General features: G+C 32.2%; 2 long non-coding RNA genes across 2 annotated transcripts; both read right to left on the reverse strand.

Annotated features, from left to right (window-relative positions):
• Window positions 1-975: 975 nt before the first annotated feature.
• LOC124165154 lies at window positions 976-1,420 on the reverse strand. The gene is made up of 3 exons (XR_006866129.1): window positions 1,385-1,420; window positions 1,177-1,273; window positions 976-1,027 (listed from the first exon to the last, which is right to left on the reverse strand). It is a non-coding gene; the product is annotated as an uncharacterized LOC124165154 (long non-coding RNA).
• A 36-nt stretch (window positions 1,421-1,456) lies between these two features.
• Window positions 1,457-3,772, reverse strand: LOC124165155. Its single transcript, XR_006866130.1, has 3 exons — window positions 3,443-3,772; window positions 1,975-2,207; window positions 1,457-1,543 (listed from the first exon to the last, which is right to left on the reverse strand). It is a non-coding gene; the product is annotated as an uncharacterized LOC124165155 (long non-coding RNA).
• Window positions 3,773-10,677: the final 6,905 nt, after the last annotated feature.

The raw sequence follows: 10,677 nt of genomic DNA on the forward strand, positions 1-10,677 counted from the left end.
TAGATTACTCTTTTGAGTTCTTAATTTGTGTTCCCATTGATAATTGGTGATACCTTTATCTTCTTGTTGGTGGACAATATTAGTTCATCGACTCTTCAGTGAGCTGGCAATTGAAATATTGTTCTGAGTTCTTTATGTGTGTTAACATTGATCCCAGATAGCATGCTAAACTTGCTGCAAGCTTGTCACGACATAGTTGTAAGTTTGCAGAAAGCTTGTCATGACAAGCCTGCAAGCTTGAATCAAACCGCCTTGTTATGCTTTTTCAAACATGCAGCACACTTGTCGCATCAAACTTGCAGCAAACTTGTCGCATCAAACTTGTCACATCACACCTGCTGAAAATGTGTAGTGTCACATTGCTACATACTAGGAAAACTAGTTCCACACCTACCATTTCTGTAGTGACACTTGCTGAGGAAAAACTGACTTAAAATTTCTGCTTTTAAAATGCTCTCCTAAATAATGATTAATTTAGAACAACAAAATTTAAAATTTTCCACTCTATCAATTGTTAGTCATTTCACATGCACAGAATTTGGGAGCTAAATTTATTTAATAAAATGGGCAACAAATAAATGCTGAAGAATTTATTTTTCTCATTAATTATGTACATGCTGAGGCAGCGGTGGACATACCGAAAGTAGATATCTAGTCATCGATAGTTAATCATTATTAATGAAGTGAGTGAAATACTTACAAACTGAATAGGAAACATCAAAGACAGAAACACTTTAAAAAATTTATGACCCCCTAGGCCACACATGGTAATAACTAAAATACAGAAATCTTCAAAAGATAAAAACATATTGCTCGAATTTCATCAAAACATTCACAAGTATGCTGATTGGCTGTGAGAATGTAAAATTAAAACTTCATTCTTTTGAATTCTTGTTTAGTTATGGGAGTACAAGGTTGCGCATGGAACTTACATGGTTACATACTTATAGATCGTTACTGATGAACTTATTAAGCAAAATTATTGTCTTCATCAGCCTGATCCTCAGTCTGTTTATCCTGCCAATCCCTGAAGAGAAAATAGTAATTACTCCATGTGAAATGATATATCATGGAACATTATAGTGTATACCTATTGTAAGAGGGAATGGAAAATATGAAGAAAATGTCTGGGATGATCGAATTAGTGTGGCAGAGAAATGAGAAGCAACTACTTACTATCTTATTTTCCCGACTTTAGCCTGGTTGAGCCAATTACTCAGACACCCTTTCAGCTCCACATCTGATGCATCACGGTCGACCCTTCTGCATACACCTATAAAATTATAAAAAACATTGTTAATATCACTTAATGTAATAAGTTAAAAGTTCATTTCAATGATCAATTATTATAATAATCTTAGAATATCTTGTTGGATGCACTCACAAAAAATAACAGGACACACTGGAGTGCTATAAAATGATTTCTTAACCGAATTCTTCTGAAGTTTGCCTGTAAGGGCTTACAGCTCTGCTACATTGTCATTCTAAGACGACGCAACATATTTTGTAGAAGTGCTCATTCAACTGCTACCAAACATTGCATCTAGAGATAAAAAAGACCAAATCAATGAAGAGTTAACAGCTAATACAAGAATAATAAAAATCATGTTTTCAGCCAGAAGAAAAATTCACCAATGAAATTAACACAGTTGTCATGGTTAGTATGCACATGTAGTATGTGTGCACAAGTGCATATGAAATAACAAAAATCCAATCATACCATAATTTTTTAATATTTCATTGGACATTAATCCATACCCACTTCAAAATTATGTTGTACTTGAGTATTTTTATAGCAGTTGGAATTCCAAGCACCTACGAATGTCTGGCGAGCTCAAGATATACTTCTGAAACTTTCTTACAAATGAAACTCTTATGAAACTTTCTTACAAAAACTTAATTGTTCTTTCATTTAAAAAATCATACATTGTTTGAATCAGGATTGCAGCACACAAATTATCATTATTCACTTACCACCTTTGGCTCAAATGAGGGATCTTCACTTATCCTACGGCAGAGTTTGATGAAATCCTCATCTGATGTCAATGGCAATTGGCTGAATTTCATCTCCTCCACAGCAGCACCCTTTTGCTTTGGGTCACAAGCCAATAAAGCACCTACTTTCCTCTCCAAGTGAGAAAACCCAGGTGCCATTCCTTCCATCCACATGAGGCACTGGCTATTATGTTGTTTTAATTTACTGCAGCCTGTAAATATAAAATTGTTATAAATACACTAATACCAATTGATTTGCTTACATTATACTTCCTTAGCAGACTTGGTACTTAATCATCATAAATCCTGCCTACATGCTTATCAAACAGGTGATAACCATAGATTTTAATATACCACTAATTTTTCTATCAACAAACACGAGTAATTGATTACATAACAAAAATTTTAAGGATTGCAATCTTATTGTACAGAAACAACTTAGAAACGTGTTACTTATGCCCTTGAGTGCAATATGTAATAATAATAATATCTTTATTGTTCCATGGGTCAAACATGTGACATAGAACATTGTCAGGGAGACATAGAACAGACATAGAACATGTGACATAGAACATCAAAACATACATGTTGTCATACACTATCAGACAAGAATTCATTTACATTATAATAACCCTTAGGCTGTAAAAATTTTTTAAATTCTGTCTTAAAAACATTAATATTTGAAATATGTTTTATACTCGTAGGCAATTTGTTAAAAATAAGCGAGGCAGAGTGATGTGGACCTCTTTTGGCACATAATTGTTGTAAAATATGTATATTTTCACTCCCACGGGTCAGATAGGCATGAACCGAGGAGTTTGGTAAAAATAAGGTAGGGTTCTTTTTTACAAATAATGCACAGTAAAAAATGTACATACTTGGTAGTGTCATTATATTATATTTTAGAAATAATGGCTTTCCAGGAGACCTGATGGACACATTTGCCATAACTTTCAAGGCTCTTTTTTGCATAGAGAATGCTCTAGCAGCAGCACTTGTGTTTCCCTATAAAACTACACAATAAGCCAAGTGGATTGTCTGTTAAAATGTACTAAAGCACAAATCAATGCCTAAATTATAACGATCGGAGAGAGTTCAACTGATGGCTATGTTTAGAACAGCTTATTAATTGCTATTATTCCTCGACATATTCCAAATAGTTACTCATTTTCAAGATAAATCATTCATAAATGAGTTAATTGAGGTTGAGACTAATGTCATAAAGAACTGTTAACAAAGTGGATTCTACTGCGAGAACCCTGATATTTCAACTTTAACCGTCTGAATGGATTCTTTTCACTATGCCAGCGAAAGTAAAGACCATGCTAAATTGTAATTACCCTGAGAATAAAATAATGAGTAATCTTAAATAATTAATGGATAGTAATTGGCGGTTCATTAATCATACATAAGTATCGAATGGAAAAAAAATGTTCCATTTACTTACATTAACATGCAGCACAGCAGAGATGGGTTGATGCTGACAATGGCAACTTCTTTAATCTCTTCGTGACGCTAAAAGCCACTGTTTCCGGGAATTCAAAAACTTATTCAGGCGTTGATTCAATTGTGCATGAAACAGTATTCTTTCAATCCCTTTTTGTCAGTATTCACAACGAAGCACGGATTATTTTCTTCTTCCATAGCATACTTCAACGTATATTTGCTACTAATCAATATTTTTCATCACAGCTAAATTCGCCATCACAAAATAACGGTAACAAAAGATGGGCAAAAAAATCGATTGTACGTAATAATCGATTATTTGCTTTCGATTATTGAATCGATTATGGACATCCGATTATTTTGCATAATCGATTATTTGAATATAATCGGCGGGAATAAGAAGCGTGCTCACTTGCGAGATTTTATGCGAGAAATTATTTTTTTACATTTTCACCCCTTCTATAGTTTCAGAACAACAAATGAATGCTATTTTGAAGTTTACTATTGTTTATAACAATTAACTAAGTTTAAACAAAGTTAGCAACAATGCTAATAACATTTACCAGCATTAACGATTTCTACATACCTTACGGGTTACAAAACAGCAAATTAATAACTTATTAATCTACATTGTTCATAAGAAAATGTAAAGTTTAAATAAAGCTAGCAACTTTTAAAAATGTAACAATTTCCGCATGTTGTATGGTTGAGAAGAGTTGGCTGAGCCTTTTTGTTGATTATAACAATTACTTAAATGTAAACAAATTTAGCAACTTTTACAAAAATTAAGAATTCCCACATTTTATACGGTTGAGAAACGTGGAATGAGTGATACTCTTATTCTATTATGTTTATAACGATTACTAATGTTTAAACCAAGTTAGCAACAATTTTAGAAACATTTTCAAAATATTACAATTTCTTTAATTTAATTCGGTTAACCAACAATAAAGGAATGGTTTATTGGAACTCTTTGGTGTTTATAATAATTTCTTAAGTTTAAAAATAATTAGCAACAATTTTAACACCATTTTTTAAAGTAAAAATGCGTTTCGGTGTAAAGAATAGAAAATGAGCATAGTTGTGGTGCTTTAACTCCCAAACCCAGATATTTACACATTGATGTACGCATACCTTTACATTGTATAAAATGTACAAATTTTATACAGCCTACACAACTGTATAAATTTTCATAAAATGTATAAAATTTATACAAAGTAAACATTTTATACAGCTTTATACAAATTCATACAAAATTTGCACATTGTACACATTCTGTATAAAATTGTATACATAGTATACAATTTACACATTTTATGCATTCTATACAGCTGTATACAATTGTATACTAAATGTGCACATTGTACACATTCTGTATAAAATTGTATACATTGTGTACAATTTACACATTTTATACATTCTATACAGCTGTATACAATTGTATACAAAATGTGTACATTGTATACATCCTGTATAGAAATTGTATACAAAATTTTCACTGGGGTAAACATGACATCATTGCTGCAACAACCCACTGGATAAACAAAAGCATGACTGAAGGTAAATTACATAACGATTTAAAGTTAGCGGTAATCAGACCGATATATAAACAAGGAAAGAAAAACGACACAAACAATTATCGTCCCATTTCTATTCTACCCTCCTTGGATAAAGTCATAGAAAGATATTTTGCGGTACAATTAATTAACTTCATAGAAAAATTCAACATTATCACTAAACATCAATATGGGTACCAAAGAAATAAAAGTGCACGATCGCTTCTGGAGTACTTCAGTGAAGATGTACGGAAAAGCCTAAATAAGAACTGGTCCGTTCTCGCTGTATATATCGACTTCACTAAAGCTTTCGATACTATCGATATCAACATCCTTTTAAAAAAACTGGAACGATGTGGAATACGAGGAATACCGCTTACATGGTTAGAAAGCTATCTCACCAATAGGAAATTACTTGTAAAATTATTTGAACATAAGAGCACGATTAAATCTGTCACCTCTGGTGTGCCACAAGGCTCTATATTAGGGCCAATACTCTTCTGTATATATGTAAACGACATACCAGAATATATTAATCATTCTAAAATATATATGTATGCTGATGATATAGCGCTAGTTTCAATCAGCAAATCTTTTGAAATGGCTAAGGAAAAAATGCAACAGGATTTCTATGCGATACAGTGCTGGTGCCATGACAATAAATTAGTAATAAATGATAAGAAAACGGTAACCATGCAATTCCGAAATGCCAAGGCAACGAGAAAACTAATAAAATTAAGATTTCATACGCATTTATGCCTTCATACTGGTAACCCTGGCCATAAAAAGAGTAACTGTCATTTATATTCCTGTTCATTTATTTCCCAAGTCAACTCCTTTAGATATTTAGGATTGACCGTAGACGAAAATTTTGACTTCAGTGAGCATATTAATCACTTGTGTAATAGACTTAGATGTATTTTGTACCAACTATATTGTGTGAAATATACCTTACCAATTAAATTTTAAAAAATGTTGTACTTAAGTCTCGGTGAAGCAGTACTCAGATATGGTTTAACGATCTGGGGCTCCACAAATAAAACCCTGTTGAGAAAGGTGGAAAAAATCCAAAACAATATGGTATTACAATTGGATCCAAGAGAAAGAAATGTCTTTAAAATTTACAAAAATCTAAACATGCTTCCAATACGCGATTTATTACACTACATATTAATAACGGACAACTATTTTAACAATAGCTACAAAACTGTAAGAAATGTAACACACGATATAGGACTCCGAAGTACTAGAATATATAATGCACCTAGTTTCATCAACGCTCACGGGAAAAGAACCTTGGAACACGTAGTTCCTAAATTGTTTAATACGCTACCACAAAATTTGCAATCAATAGAAAATATTTCTCTACTAAAAACGCGTCTGAGACATTGGTTACTAGAGAAATATAATGATACCGATATATGAGAATTATGTTTGCTTATGTGATAATACATTTATTTCTTTGTCTTGTAGGTATGTTAAAAATATGTTATGTTATGTACACATGTTAAAAATTTAATGACATTATACTACTAAAAATGTTAAACATTGTTTTGTTAAAAACTAATCAAAATTTATGGTTTAAACATGTATAAAGAAAGATACATATATTTTGTCTTTATTTTGTCACATATATAATTTCTTTCTTCCAATACGAGAAATATCTCAAATGCAAACACGTTATATATTTTAAAAAAATTTAATACATATATTCCTGTAATGTTAATGTGTATTTATGTATGTACTCTTGCTCCCTAATAATTTTATAATATGTTTTTGGCAATAGTGGAAACATTATTAGTGAGAATTCATGTTTGCTAATGTGATAATACATTTCTTTTCTTTTTTGCTTAAAGTTATAACCTTTTCTGCTACCATTTCTAATCTCTGCCATTAAATTTCTTATATTATAAAAAAGTCTATTGTTAAAACATTTTATTACATTATATTGCTAAAAATTTTAAACATTGTTTTGTTAAAAATTAACCTAAATTTATGGTTTATACATGTATAAAGAAAGATACATATACTTTGTCTTTATTTTGTCATATATATTTTTTCTTTCTTCCAATACAAGAAATAACTCCAATGCAATCACGTTATATATTAAAAAAAAATATTTAATACATATATTCCTGTAATGTTAATGTGTATTTATGTATGTACTCTTGCTTCCTAATAATTTTATAATATGTTTTTGGTAATAGTGGAAACATTATGAGATACACAATTTTAAAAGACAATGTACGACCACGAATAAAAAAAACTAATAGGCACCTGCTGACAAGCCTTGAAAGGCTTAGCGGGACCTAGACTTTTTTTTTCACATTGTATTTTCTTGTAAATGACATTTCATCTTTGATTAATGTTATAAGTTTTTGTAAAATTTCTAATCTCTGCAATAAATATTATTATTATTATTAAAACTAAAAAAAAAAAAAGTGCACTCCCTATTATTGTTCTATCTAAAAGTTTGTACAACTTTGCTCAAATAATCTATCTCAGAATTGGCCCAAGAATTTAATATTTAGAATGCAGGCTCATTCATTGTAGGCCTTAGAATTACAAAATTAAATTTAAATCAACTCCTGAATGGTATTTTTTGAAAATATTTAAACGGTTACTTTTCCTCCCGTGCGGCTTTCCGATTAGTTTTAATACCAGTCTATGGACGTGTACCTACTCATAGACTGGTAGTCTATATCATAGTAGTATGACCTACAGCTTCAACTATAAACTATCAACCATGAATTCATTAAAATCTGAGACCCTTCGGGACAAGCTTTTTTGGAATTGGAGTGGAATGACTCAAAATATTATACCCGTCTGTCTTTAAAAATCGTGGAAACGGATGCTAAAACAAAGGCTGTTTACTTTAAAAGGACACCCAAAAAATTATATATAAATTCACATATTTGTTCAATGACTTTTAAACAACATTCTATTTTTTGGGAGCTTTCTAAAGTGATATTGAATAGGGTAGGTATACTAAAATCGCTCGTAACAGATGAAATCATTGCACTTTAATGTGGAATTCTTTATATCCACTTTATTTTTGCAGTGAAAGATTTGTATAAATATGTAAACTGACTTAGAAATATATAACTTTAAGTATTATAATAGCAACAGTAGAGAATTCGTAGAATAAGCAGTACCAAAGAAATACATAGCAAACAAACATTTTGGGAAATATTACACCGTATCAACTTTTTTGTTTTATAAAATAGGCAGACAGAAATTTTTAAATATATAACCAAAACAAATTGATGTTATTGACCACACAATATAGTATATTACAAGTTGAACATGATTCTTTGAATTCCAATTTGTACAAATCCAAAGTTGCTTTGTTCCATCGAGATCACGATTTAACTTTATCTAGTTTATTTTGGATACGTTTATTTTGGATTAATTAATACGGAAGATCATTTTTAATCAAAAATCATAGTCAATATTTGATTACAAATTTCCATCTCTCTTCATATAAATCGTTGAAATTGATACTGGAAACAAAGGAGGCAGTCAAGCGAACCTTATTTCTATATTTCACGGGCTTCCTTAGTGGTAAAATAAAAAATCAATAACCTAAAACCATGACGCATGTCCATGCGTTATTATCGCGACAGAATTGAATGGGTATTTTCAGTGTAAATACCTTAATCTAACCTTCATTCATTTGATTTATTAAAAAGCAATGTTTTATCATTTTTTATGAAAAAATTACGTGATACTTGCAAGGACTGCACGTGAGATTGGGTGAGAATCGACTCGACCCTCTCGCCCCTCCTAAACGCCACATCTAATTAACCCTTTCGCTACTAAAAAAGTAAGTCGTCTGGACGGTTTTTGACACGGAAGACGAAAGCCGCAAATATTCGTCACATATTTTCCGACGTAGGCCAAGGAATTCCGTAAATATCCGTTTCGTTGCCCTTTTATGCCGGTCGAGGCTACGCGAAGTCTTATCTGGACCATCAACATATAAATTGTTGATGCATTAAATCCATTAATTAGGACGGTAGGGCTCCGTTCAAAAGTTGACAATGCACAGAAAGTAACCGAGGAATTGAATTCGAAGACTGCAACATACGAGCAAACAACAATTATCCGTGTAGAAAATTCACATAAACTAATCATGAGTTGACCCGGAACCAATTCTGCTACTAGGGCTATCAACCCGGAAAGGAGGAAGACCAACTATACTTTGAGCCCGAGATAATGCGGAAAAGTCGAAAAAGATTGGCGCTGATGGAGTGTGATTATCCGTGAGACCCTTCTTAACCAATGTCCTGCAAAATGGTCCGAACAGAGGGGACAGAAGAGACCCTTGGGGCTCAGTCCAACAGTCATGCTAAGGAAACAACACCACTGTGTCGAAAGGGTTAATGGATACCCCCAAAGATGTAATATTCGTAGGAATCGGCTTGTTCGATACGGAGTAAATATATATTTGACAGACGAAAGTGGTATATTTTGCTTGAATGCTGAAAAAAATTTGGAAATATAATCCTTTAGGGAAATAAGGAAGTCGGAGTAGTAAACCAACGAAGCATTTTTTTACATTAACGTCCGAAAAATATGGCTCTTTTGTGCCTACAAGTCAAGGGAAAGTGAAGGGTCTGTCAATATATAATGAGAGGAACATTGAGAATACTATGATAGTAATATTCGGTTCTCTTATTTTTCACCTGTATAAAGGCTTTATTATGAAGTACGGACACTTAAAAGATAAGCGTGTAAACTCCAATTGCGAAAAAATTATGTAATTGAAAACATGAAATGCTAAAAATTGAATAAATATATTATATTTTTTCAAGCGTTTCAACTTCTGTGGTGAAGTATATGAATAAAAAATAATAAAAAGCACGTTATTATCCTGTAACTCATGTCATCAATGATTAGCCTCATTCACTAAATCGAATCACGTATTAGTTTTCTGTACGCAAGAGACTATTTCTAAACTTCATCAGCCTCTACGCTTATGCTTCATGCTTTATGCTTCATGACATGCTCCGATGCTCTTCGAAAGTTTAGTTAAATTAGCGCTAACGAGAGTGAGACGTATCCCTATGTCAAATGCTAACTCAGTATAATATCCAGCCAGCATTGTGCGACAAATCCACGGAGAAAAAATCATTCACCTGGATTCGAACCCGGATCCCCCCGAATGATTTTTTTCTCAGTGCGTTTTAGCACAATTTGTGCATTTTGGGTGACTCTCGTAAAGTTATCACCGTGGCTAGTACCAATATACGTATAAAAAAGAAACACTTATCCAGCCAGCAAACTGAAAAGGTGTTTGGCAGGGTTGACTTATCACAAGCATGTACGCTACCTTACATAAATTTTTACGAAACATAATAGTAATGAAAGAGGAGTTTGATCCGTGATTTCAAATAAAACTATCGTTGAACATGTAACTTACTGCGTTCCTCCGGTCCTAACTTCCTTTCTTCGCAAGATTTATCGCTCATGGACACTATAAATTCATATGAATTTATTCATTGGCGGTATGCAAAGAACTCTGATCAATTTTGTCATGTGGCTATGTTCCAACAAATATTCCAGTAAATTTCATGGGCAATGATTATTACTTCCCGATTCCCAATGAAATTACTAGAATGATAGAGATTTATATTATTGTATCAGCTTTAAACTAAGGAGCCCCTTTTCATTTTTT

This window comes from Ischnura elegans, chromosome 9, assembly GCF_921293095.1.
Source record: "Ischnura elegans chromosome 9, ioIscEleg1.1, whole genome shotgun sequence".
Lineage (NCBI taxonomy): Eukaryota > Metazoa > Arthropoda > Insecta > Odonata > Coenagrionidae > Ischnura > Ischnura elegans.